The sequence below is a fragment of the Vanessa tameamea genome, chromosome 9 (genome assembly GCF_037043105.1).
Source record: "Vanessa tameamea isolate UH-Manoa-2023 chromosome 9, ilVanTame1 primary haplotype, whole genome shotgun sequence".
Taxonomy (NCBI): domain Eukaryota; kingdom Metazoa; phylum Arthropoda; class Insecta; order Lepidoptera; family Nymphalidae; genus Vanessa; species Vanessa tameamea.
Genome location: NC_087317.1, coordinates 13,380,500 through 13,391,415, shown reverse-complemented (window position 1 = coordinate 13,391,415; position 10,916 = coordinate 13,380,500). Strand labels below are relative to the sequence as shown.

The window sequence follows — 10,916 nt, the reverse complement described above, 5'->3', positions numbered from 1 at the left end:
ATAAATGCTGATCTCTCTAAAACTTATACAACTAAAACGCTTTTTATATAAATATTCTAAATGATTTGTTTTCTGCCGTCGATAGTTTGATTATAATTCCCACTAGCGCGCTAAACACATATGATTTCCTGGCAGAATGATGACAGAATATTAAGGTCAACTTAACTCTTTAACTTTTCTTGACGCAAGACGATAGATTGTCTATAATGCGATAAGCATTACTGAAAATCTGATCTTTGTTTATTGGACAATCATAATTATATTCTTTTCATGGAGTCCATAAAATAGGTTCAGTAGTCTTTTAGTTATAGTAAGTAATGCAGCTTACTTAACGCTCACTTACCGAAGTTCGCCAGCATCCCAGTAACTAGGTCATTTTATATTATTGTTACTAATAAATTAATATTTCTGTTTAAACTTTTTAAAATTTACAAGTGCAGATATAATACACAAATATTTAGAAAAACGTCTTTACAAACGCATACTATAAAATGGTTCATTTGATTGTTTTAATATAACTAAAAATATGGGCTACTACACGTACATATATACGTAATTGGCTAATAAAAATTAATTTCGCTCTAAAAACACAAAAAGACAAAGACTGTTTGCCCTACCCAATGTAAGACACGAAAATTGAAAGCTAACTTTAAACAATAGTGATCTAAAAGTAAATGATACTACAGTATTTCTAGGAATCACTTTAGGCTCAAAACTTCAGTAGAATCCTCATTTATCATGCCTGACAAGGGAAGTCGGGTTAGAAAAGTTAGACAACTAACTAATGCTGATACTGTTCGATTATACTTTGGTTACTTTCATAGTATTATATCTTACGGCATTTTACTTTAGACTATCGCTACAGATATTAAAACTGTATTAATTCCGCAAAAAAGAGCTGTCCGGTCTATATATAAAGCTAGAGACCTCCTTCGGGACGTTTTTAATAAAATAGGTATACTCGCAGTTGCTTCATTTATAATATTAAGTATGGAAGTATGGGTTGTTATTTCCCTCGTTAGAGAGCTCCGATAATAGCTGCGTCCGATCGCTGCTAAATCAAATAAATTCAAAGTGCTACAGGAAGAACCGCGGCCTCCGACGCGCCTATAGCACGCTCCCGCCGCCCCGGCCGGCCGGTACCATCGCAAACGCTACGTTTCGCATTTTTTAAATCTGTAATATCTTCGAAAATATTCATTTAAATCATATGCTGTAAAGGGCCATATAGATCAATATTAAATCAACAATGTATTTAAGGTATTTTATTGGATAAGGATTAATGCTGTATAGGTTAAAATCGCTTCGAAAATTAGCCAATATTTGTGGTAAAAAGTAAACGATAAAAAAATGTTTATTGTGGGTTATCTTTAAGAGATAGACATATACCATCGCGGACTTTTTGTAGACATTTTTGAGGTGTATAATTCTGTAGTACATTATTTTGATCTATCTAGTAGGGTTCAGCCAGCGTTTACAACGTAAGCGCAAAAAATGTATAAATTTACGACATCACATTAGAAACTTTTAAAATTATCAGAGTTACTTAACTATATTGTCTATGTATTATGTACAAAAAACTTCCTCTCAAATCACTCTATCTATTAAAAAAAACCGCGTCAAAATCCGTTGCGTAGTTTTAAAGATCTAAGCGTACAAAGGGACATAGGGACAGAGAAAGCGACTTTGTTTTATACTATGTAAAGAAGATTCCAGTGTTATTATTAAATTGGCCTATGAACATATTTAAATTTCATATAAAAAAATAAAACTTATTACTCAATTCAAGAATATATTAATGAAGAAAAGCGTGGATTTGTATTTATTGATTTCAAGGCGGAATTTATACAAATGTATTTGATTGACATAAACTCTGTAGCTGAAATGGTGGAAAATAATATCTACTGAGTTTTTTGTCGGTTCTTCTCTGTAGAATCTACTTTCCGAACCAGTGGTATCTTTAGATTTAATTAAAATTAAATTATGTATCAATATGTCTGTTTGTGGCAACGTGGCTGCATGATGGAAAATAATTTGATTATTTTGTTTTTAAAGGTGACTTGATCGAGAATATTTCTATGATTAAAGAAAATGTGTACAACTGTTTAAAGTCATCTGGTTTTTTCAAGTTATTGAAGAAATGTGAGCGAGATATTTTGGTCTGTTCGATTCAAATTAAGTTTATATTGTGTGTGTTTATTCAGATAGGGTTTGTTAAATTATAAATTAATTATTTTTAAAAAATAAAGTTTTTTACACTTGACATTGTTAAGTGCAACAAAGGAGTTAAATTTTTTGCCTTGGCACTTAGTTTAGACCGTCTTGTAGTTCATATAAAACACAAATTTTGGGTTAAGTCAGTTTATTTTTTATCTTTAATTTAGTATTAATAATCTTTATAACACTGAAAATCAAATATATAACAAAATTGTAGTTTTTTAATTTAACTCTAGTAACGAATCGGTATAACTATTGACGTAATGAAGAGTTTCTGACACATTAATAATAAAAAACATATATGTATGGAGCTTCATTTATTAAATAATATTTTTATATAATTTCAATTACATTACTATAATAAATATTTCATTCTGATGTCATTTCGTAATATTTCTAATCCAATTATTATTTATAAAATTGCCTATATTCAATTTAAAAGCATTTTTTTGTGATTATAATCAGAAACGTGTTTGGAGTTCAATCAATCAAACATTATTTTTATTATTTAGATTAGATTCGATTAACTCAATTGAACATCGTTTTGTTAGTATTGTTTTGTAATTTTAACACTAATTCGTGTCACAGGGGTTGTATAGCATATATGTACACGACACAGGTATTTCATGTTAGCCTGTGGTCGATGAGATTCGCAACAAAGTAAGCAGGTGTCGTTGACGGATACAAGTTCTGCAGCGCTATTTTAAGTTTTACAGTGATCGGCTATTATGAAGCGTGTATCCGATAAGTGTTTTAATTATTATATCGCAAAACACTTTCTGATAATTCACGAGTTCGTGTTTTGAGCTGAATCTCGAGTTTGTTCTTACAGAATAGTTATACTGATTATAAAATCACACTCGTAGCCTTATTATATTTCAGTAAGCTTCAATTTGTTATAGTTGCTTTATTCTCGTCAAATATCGATGGAGTAGAATACGCACGACCAAATACTTTTCGTATAATAGGGTTATCAAAATTAAGTCCACCTCTCCGCCAGCTGCTCTGTAACAATTGACATTAAAACTAATAATTATATTAAGAAGGTGTGCATGAAATCTCACGTGTGTTAACAAAGCGTACTATTCGATATCGGAGGATACTTGTAATGTTGGTCTTCTTTTAGATCTAAGGCAGACCCGGAAGTAACGGGTTTGAGTATTTGGTTTCTTTTGTCGAAAAAATCGTTTTAGCAAACTGGAGTCTAGAAATTGGAAAGGTATACACTTCCGTAACTCGTAAGCCGCGGTGGTCCCGAGTTCTTTCCGATCGAGTCGAATTACCCGTCCCGTCGGATTACGAGAGTGAGGGAATAGAGAGTCCACCTGTGTTTGTGTGTCTTGTAAGGCCTGTAATACTATCCTGTGCGGTAATGTATAATATCAAAATAAAGACGTTTGTACAACTTTGAGGTGATGTGAGTCTGTTGTGACTTTTCTTTATAATAATTGCAATTTTTACGGATTCAATATTAGATAAATACCTACATATACTGCCTCAATCTCCTGCGGAGACGTTACATCGGTTCGTTTCGGAAATTTATCGCTAGTGTATTTTTCTTCCTTTGGCTTCCGTAACGTGCTAAATATTTCGATGTCTTGGTCAGAAGATCTATTGGGTGGTCCTTGTGGACACTTACAGTAAGTTTCACAATCATAATCGATGGCTACGATCTTTTTATTTCTGGGGAAACTGAAGTTTTCATAGTCGCGTTTGTAGGATTCTAGTTGAGCATCGTTAATGAATCTGTAAATTAAAAACATATTACTGATTAGCTAAAAGTAAACATAAAAACCCAAATTTCAAAAACTGTCGTAACATTTACTCATTCATTTATTTAGAAAATGAGACGGTAAAATTATCTGTATGATATAAAAATAAATACTCACAGAGAGCAAGCGACGAGTACCGCAAAGAAAAACATATTTGAAGTCGTCTGCTCGGAGGCTGGAGGACGAGTGTGAATCGATCCTGTCATACTCCACATTTTATACTAGATTTTCTTATAAAAATGTAAATATCACAATTATTATTAAGATTGCCTCCTTAAAGATTTCTTGAAACATTTTTTTAGGAATATATTTATTATTGTAATAAGGGCAGAAATGAGAACGAATTAATTAAAATATAAGAAGTTTGCATTGAACGTGAATTTGAAAAGACGAAACTTGTAACATTATATTCGACTTCCTCGTCGGTTTAGTGTCTATAGCATATTCGGAGGTCTTAGGCTTAAACTCGGCTTGAGCCAATGAAATTTTCAATGTCGGCCTAGAGTCTCGGAGTTGGGTACGTTTACACTCTTGCGCCTATATAGCACTGGAAACGCCAACATCGGGAGTTAAGCTCAGGATTCTGAGGCCTGCGGACTGCGGAGTAAACAAACAGTTCAACCCGCGAAGCAGTTTTAAAATTTTACATACTAACAAACAAACGCATGTAAGCGTGTTCTGAATATATGAATCAAAATATTTATTTTGTGATATTAATAAGTCAAAATTCCTTCATTATCTTTATAGTAATTAACAATCAGGACCCTGATTCTCTATGGCATAAATCATAATGAGCTAATACGTGATGCCAAACAATTCGTAATTTAGATGAAAGAAAATTACTTAGATAACAATCGTTATGATCCATTCCTATTAAATTAATTAATATTTATAATTATTTCACTTAACTTTATTCGCTTCAATTCTTTGTTTCACATAATTTGGTTAATCTGTTCTTAGAACCAACTAACATAACCGATTCCACAGCTACTTGAATAGACAACGTTTTTGCAAGTTATATTTCACGTTAACTATAAAAAATAAAATGAAGAATGCACATGACAAATGACTCGGAAAGTTATTAATTGTGAAACTGGTAGAGTCGGCAGTTGCAGCTCCGAATTGACCTTGAATAATAATAATAATAAATCGTTTAAGTCTTTAGATATTAAGAAAAAATTCTGATTACGACGATTCTGATTTACGAGGAGTCGCTCGACTACCGACGTAGCTATCGAGCATATTAAAAATATCTGTTAAGAGTCACAGGATGCCGAAGGGATTTTCTGTGACTTTGATGTTCAGCATGAAACTTTGGTCAGAAGACTTTATCACTACGGAATTAAAGAATGTGCGCTCGAACTTTTGACTTCTTATCTTAACAATATAATTTATAGGGTTGGTGATACAGGAAAAGGTTTCCTGGGATCTCAGTAAATATGGGGATGCCTCAAGAATTTCAATAATTCTTGGACCTTTTCTATTCCTCGTATACATAAATGGTTTGGCCATTCTTGTTGGGAAAAAACGTGATATACTATTGATTTCTGATGATACATCCTTAGTTTTTAGAATTAATAGAAAGCAGGTACAGTATGACGATATAAAAAATGTTATTTTCGACTGAGTAAACGGGTTTACCGTAAATAATGTTAGGCAAAATAATAAGAAACTAAAATTTTAAAATTGAATACTCCAAATGTGAAAAATGTAAAAGCTGATGTACGTCAGCTCTTGTATAAGTTCTTATCAATGGGGAATCTAAGGATGCAGTTGAGTCAGCTAAATTTCTTGACCTTACTGTTGATGCCAAGTTGCAATGGGACCCCATATAAAACGATTTTTGAGTAGATTAAGCTCTGTGAACACAACAGAAATTTATTACTCCAGTTTCTCGACTGCATAGAGGCAGTAACTGTTTTGTGGGGCAATGTATACGGTTCTATAACAAGATTCCAGAAATCGTTCAAAATGCCTCTGTTGCCAAATAAAAAAAAATGTGTGCAAAAGGTTACTGTAAAATTAGTGAGTGATAGCACACCTTAGGAATGAAACGATCACCTCCTGGCTATTTCTTTTTTTAATATTGAATATTTATAAATAATCACAAAACAAGACCCGCGAGTTTCTTTCACCTGTTCTTCTCTGGTCAGGGTATTTTCTTTTCTGAACCGATGTACGTTTTTGTTTTGACAATCAGTAAGTGTAATGCTTCTATATTGAATAAAGGGAATTGATTTGATTTAAGTTTAGCATCAAATAAGCCTTTATTAGGTACCGATAACTATATATTAATTACTGAGTCCATTTGGACGAAAAAAACGTGATTTCACACAAATTCCTATAAATACTATAATGCAAATAAATTGTTCATTAATTTTAACATGAATATTTTATTGAGAAAGTAAACAGAATCTATGATTTAAAACAGTAAACATAGCCTTTTTTAAATTTTCTAGCCAATAACGTAAATATATTATCGTTAAAATTTAAGCGTCGTATATGATCCGTAACAAAAGATTAGACTTTATACCAGTGGACGAGCTGCTCATCTGCTCGTCACTCATCGTCTACGCCGGAGATTGAGAAATATATTTTCGATTGGCATTTACGTAAAATTATAAAGATAAACATAATACGATATGTAAAAACATATTCGGGTCACGGATTTGTGAATCCGAAAGGATTGTCCAAGCTCTTTAGAGCTTAACCATAAACTAACTTTTTGGTACTCAATAAGTGTTGTTTATTTATTTTATATAAATAGTCGCTTTGCTAGCTGTCCGTGGTGAAGGCGTGATGGTTGTGTCATACGAGTACGTATCGCTCCTGAGTTTCAGCTCTTGGTGAACTTCTCAGATTCTAAAAATAGATATAAAGAGCTCATTTATCTGTCATAGACGGCATAATCCTGTCTCGTGCCGCCCACTCGTCTCATATTCCACCGAAAAACGGCAATACTTAGTAATGGTGTTTTCGATTTGACAGATAAAAAGAAATTAATAATTGAAGTAGACTTTTAAGTCGTCATTTTACAGAATTGTATAAAATATAAAGTTACCACCGGATTGGAATACAGATTCTACCGAGGAGGGCCGACAATGAGCTCAGTAGTATGTATAATGACAAAATTCTCGAATCTCGAAGAAATTATATTATTCATCTCGCATAAAAATGCTTGAAATTGTTAAAAGAATTTTCCGGGATTAAGCTAACGATGATTGACATCAAACTCTGCGACTCATTTGTAATCTCTTCAATTCTATTTAGGACTAAATTATATTTCAAAATTATCCGAAGAGATAAATTGAGACAGATACAATGCGTCCACATTTCTACATCGGATATTAAATTTTCATGCTTTCAACGAAATTCAATGATTATTATTCACAAAAAATGACAATAATGAAAATTATATATTAAAAATATATAACGTTATAATTAGAAAATTATTTTTTGTTCATAAATAATACATAATTATATTATGTTTATCGGGTTTCAACCCCGGCTCTTTCTTGTTATGACCAAATTAAAACGTCAGGCCAAATATTTTATTTTTAATATCGGCAAAACTCCGTGTAATACAAAATTGGGAAATGATTAGATACGCAAATAAATATTCTATTAAAATATTTATTAAATGTATAGACTCAAAAAGTAGGAATAAGCTTATACCGCATACGGGGTAATGTATTCGTTTCTATAATAAAATAACGTAGATTAGATATTTTAGACTTTCCCAGTTAATATACTTCCTTGTTTTGTCGGTTAATACTGCAAGTTAATCGACAAAATATTATATAGATAACAAAAAGCGTGGAATGCGTGTGCCAGTTGTTTGAATTGTATTTATAACATTTGATTAACACAGCTTTGTAACTGAAGTCTGAAATATGTATTTTATGATCCAATTGATCCGATGTAACCGCAATATCTAAAATAGTTACTTTATTATAAAGTAAATATCAATTTAAGAAAGTTGAACATTTTAAGGATGTACCAATCACCTACGCTGTATATTAATCACGAGCTATTCTGAATCAAAGAGCTGAAAGCCGATTTTTTTTTCAACAGCTCCGCTAAATTGCTCAAAGCTCTTAAAACACGGCAGAGCGTTGGAAAAACAGACTGTATAAATTGAGGCTGAAAGATCAGTAAATATCCGGCAGATGTCGCCTGTGAAGAGGGCAGAAACTAGGGTGAAATACGAGCAAAGAATTGATAGATTGGACTCAAAGATTTTTTTTTGTTTTTCTATTTTATATAATGGTGAAAAGTAGTCAGTATATTTTATAATATTTCCATATTATTATAATTATGCCTTAAGACTGCCTCAGTGGTCTAATAGCTGTAAGGTCGCAGATACCGAGGTCCCACGTTCCAACCTCGGATCGGATATTATAAATTTTAGTTGATTGTTGTGTCACGAAATTCTCAGTAGATTCCTGGAGTCTAAAAATTGGCAGTGTAATGCGTAGCCTAGCTGTAAGGGTTTCCTTACCTCGGAAAACATATAAAGCCAGTCCTCACAGCGGTCAAGAGAACATCAGAAGACTTTAATTTATTTAAAAAATAAGCACTATTTGAATGTCACTGTGATCTTGAATTGAATTTTTTTGTAAAACAAAAGCGCTTAAAGCGCTTTATCTTAAACTAAGAGAAAAGCAACTGCCCGTAGCCCTGTAGAGACTAACTAAAAACATTTAACTATTTTGTTAATCCTCTTATCTATTGAATCAGCTGAAGAGCATTCGAGCAACGTAACTCCATTCTATTTCGACGTTAGTTATTCGAAGGCAGGTGAGAGTTTCGAGTGGATAGTTCGTTTTCCTTGGAAAAGGGCCATTAACTGCGCCGTTCCGATAAATCAGCGCAACTGCAGGAAACAAAACTGCGAAGTGCGAACAAATACATCGTGCTGCAGTCTGCCTGCATCCATGCCGCTGACGCTGCACGACCCATGCGACATAGCTCACTCACTAAATGCTCGTTTTAAAACGTCGCTTTTTGTTATAACATCAATAAAATACTTACTGATCATTATTTTAGTACACGCACTTACATTGACGTGCGCTTAACATATTTATTGTAACACTGTACATATTATTTAACAAACTTTAATAAGGATAAGAGTAAGAATAAGAAGAACTTTTATTTGACATACTAATATTTTGCAATTAAAAAAGGAAGAAAACATAAATTAATCTAAAAAAAAGACTGCAATCGTGTCCCAAACAGCCGTACCATTCAAATTCCAAGTTAGATTCCAAAACCCCACAATTATTTTAAATGGGACCCTTTGTAGCTGTGACGGCTGTGACAATATATCTGCATTAATAATATTTAAATTAAAAAATGAATAGAATAAACATAATTAAAATAATACGCAACACAGGACGATAAACAGCATTGAAACGTTTCATAATACATTCTCTCCAAAAGTGTCGCAATTTCATCAGACAGTAACGACTCCATAAACGATATGAAATGATTGTCAGCGTGAGCCCATTATCCAGTGAAATATTCTTCATCCGGATGAACGTCACCCGTCCCCGGGCGCGCCGGCCGAGGACTTTATTTTAGATCGTAAAGAATAAAGAAATTGTAAGTCCGTAATACGAAAAGTACTTAAGTGATATACTTAGTCAAATTGAATTCTCCCCTCAATTAAAAATTTAAGAGTGCGAAGTTCTTTCGACGATGAAAACTTTGGAACCTCAGCGCTGTTTGTTTGTTCATTAGATTTCGCCGACATTTGCTATCACACGCGACGTTTTTAAATGTCATATTTATCGCTTCGGAAGTAATTGTTGTAAGCGGTTATAATAAGACGAGCTGATCATGCTGATTGCTTTATATGTGCTATCCAAACATGCGTTAATTTATGATGTCATAAAGGCCTCATCATACCTCTATTTAATAATTTATCTCGTTTTTCAACGTAATGTGTACATAGACGAACGCAAAATACATTCCAAATTCCAAAGACCCGCCCCGGCTTCGCATGGGTGGAATTTATTAGTAAAGAAAACTATATTATATTAATGTAATTTATACATTATAGTACTCAGGAATAATGTAGCTTTTTACCAGTAAAAGAAAATATAATTGAATCAGTTCCGGAGATAAAATCATACGAATAAATACGACAAAATATATAACTTTAATATAAAATGTAGACGCATATTAACAATATCGTAGTTTCGGAAAGATTGATATAAATACATTAAAGTTGCATGATTAACGTATCCTTAGTTTATTTCTCCAATTAATATTTTACTATTTCAAATTATCACATTCGGTAAAGCCCAAGCGTGAAATGATCGCACTGATATAAAATAATAAACACACTGACAGTAATATAGTATACAGATGTAAAGAAAATATATTTTGACAATAAAGTGAAGGTGTCACCTTGTATATAATATCCGTACATAATGAACTTGAACGAAAAAGATAAGGTGCCGTCGGTAAGGTTGTTTGTTATAATATTTACATTATTATTCGTTTACTATATATATAGATCTACTTACCGGAAACCGACTCACGAGCTACCCCTACGTCTTCAGAAATATTTATTGACCGAAAATGCTATCGTCAATAACACGTTTGATATTGAAAAATTGAAAGTACTAATACAGCATATAAATTCTAACCAAAATATAAGCAACCTGGACAAATTCACGCCAGTAGGAGATCACACGCCGATCCTGGTTATTCAAGTACATAAAAATATTAAACATTTGCAACACCTTATCATGTCATTGTCAGAAGTTCAAGGCATACAGACAGCTCTCTTGATATTTTCTCACAGTTTTTACAACGAACCAATAAACCGCCTCGTAAGGAACATTGATTTTTGTAAAGTGATGCAAATATTTTATCCTTTCTCCCTACAACTTCATCCGTATAAACATCCGGGCGTCG

The 10,916-nt window shown here is 32.7% G+C and overlaps 1 long non-coding RNA gene across 1 annotated transcript; it reads right to left on the bottom strand.

Moving 5' to 3' along the window:
* Positions 1-3,116: 3,116 nt before the first annotated feature.
* Positions 3,117-4,164, bottom strand: LOC113393803 (uncharacterized). The gene is made up of 3 exons (XR_010309237.1): positions 4,107-4,164; positions 3,705-3,963; positions 3,117-3,222 (listed from the first exon to the last, which is right to left on the bottom strand). It is a non-coding gene; the product is annotated as an uncharacterized LOC113393803 (long non-coding RNA).
* Between the last annotated feature and the right edge of the window lie 6,752 nt (positions 4,165-10,916).